A 1859-nucleotide genomic window follows, 5' to 3' on the forward strand; every position below is an offset into this window, starting at 1 on the left:
GGCTCCAATGCCAGCAAACAGCAATGCCAACTCATCTAAGACTCCTCCAGCTAGAGTTTTAAATAATACAGTTATATTCAATTTATTTATGGCCAAAAGAACCAAGTATACTATGATGAATGCAGACAGCTTTCTGCATGTAAATAGCCTTCATTAAGCCACTAAATTCAATACATACACGATACTGCATATTATGNCACTCATTGAGACTGACTAAAGTAAAAGCCTGACAGCACCCATCAAACTGCCTCCTAAATGTTCAACTCTGTGAGTTAGTGGAATGCTTACTTCAATCCTTTGTAAATACAGATCACAAAAAAAATATAAAAAGAATGGAGGTTTTTATTCCTATTAAACTACCCCCTTTTCAACCTATACGAAAACTGTTGCTGAAACACACTAGACCTCAGTAACAATATTTTCATAAGATGTTGGAACCTCTTATCCTTTGTGGTAGCATATACATTTTAAATAAAATTCTATGTAAAAGATACACCGTTTGACTGGGGGGTGGGTAGTAGTGGTAGGGCTCCATCCTTGATTCTGGAGGGCTCTGATCTTCTGGCACAGCNTGATGAAGATTTCCTACATCTGTTGTGGCCCTGTTGTGGGCAGAGGAACCTCTCAGGAGCAGTCTTTCTCCCTCAAGTCAAATACACATCATATAGNTATTGCCAACAATTTATCATATACTTTCTTTCCCACACTAAGGGCTAAATGGAAGATGTAGGCACTTTCAGACCACAAAGGACACGATGCCTACTGTACTATTAAAAAGATCACACTNTGTCAGAAATATAAAACCACACACTACTGAGTTAATATCACATAACATTATATGCCTAATGTATAACAAGTGAAGGATAAACACTTCTTTTTAAGCACTGGTATAGAACTATGTGCTAAAGGTCATGCTGCCTAAAGGCCTACACAGCACCTTCACTGTGTTATATGCCTAGTCTAACTTAAAAACTCAATATTTTTGCACTAAACAAAGAGCAATACTTATAATAAAATGTCTACTTTTAGATGAAAGGCAAATCATTTAGGTAAAGGCACTTACAAACTCAATGCAGCTAAATAATGTTACACATATGTTTACAGGTAAAGCTGTATCTANAAGCACTCCCGTTTGTGCAAACACGTTTGTAAATAGCTACTACTAAATACTTGATTTGTAGTCTTAAAAACCACAATGAAAAGGTAAGCATTAACGGAGGCCACCTGCTGTATTATACCCACCAGGTCAGGGAGGGACTACTCTCCAACTCTGGGAAGAGCAAGGCTGAAGAAAGCCTACAGCTCGCTGGCTCCTGTATAAGGAGCGATGTGAACAGCTTCCCAGCAGTAGGAACTAACGTAATAATTAATAATAATAATAAAGTTAGTGATAAGATTTTAAGGTAACAATTCATTATTACNCTACAGGGCCTTACTGGCTCAGGGATTTGCCTGGGTACCTATGATTTCTCTTTCCCTACCCCATGTTGATTTTAAAAGATTTGTTTCATCTAACATTCCAGCCAACAGCCTCTTCTTGATTCTTCATTTAAACCCAGTATTTCAGCGTCTGTTAGAACTGGTCTCAGGGACATGCTGCCCTACTAAGGGTTGAGTTCTAATTTTATTTACATCACCCCAAAATGTCATATATTTCAAGTACAATTTATAATGAATGTTNATTTTTAATATTGGCAATAACATTTTAATATCAAGATTTTTAGACGAAGAGGCACCTTTGGCACGTTTTAAAGTAAAATATTGAGCAGGGTATGTGATATTCCCAGCAGCTGGGAAGCTGAGGCAAGAGTTACCATAGCAAGTTCAAGGCTAGCCTGGGCTACACAGCCGGGCCCTGT

This window comes from Mus caroli, unplaced genomic scaffold (genome assembly GCF_900094665.2).
Source record: "Mus caroli unplaced genomic scaffold, CAROLI_EIJ_v1.1 scaffold_16058_1, whole genome shotgun sequence".
Classification (NCBI taxonomy): domain Eukaryota; kingdom Metazoa; phylum Chordata; class Mammalia; order Rodentia; family Muridae; genus Mus; species Mus caroli.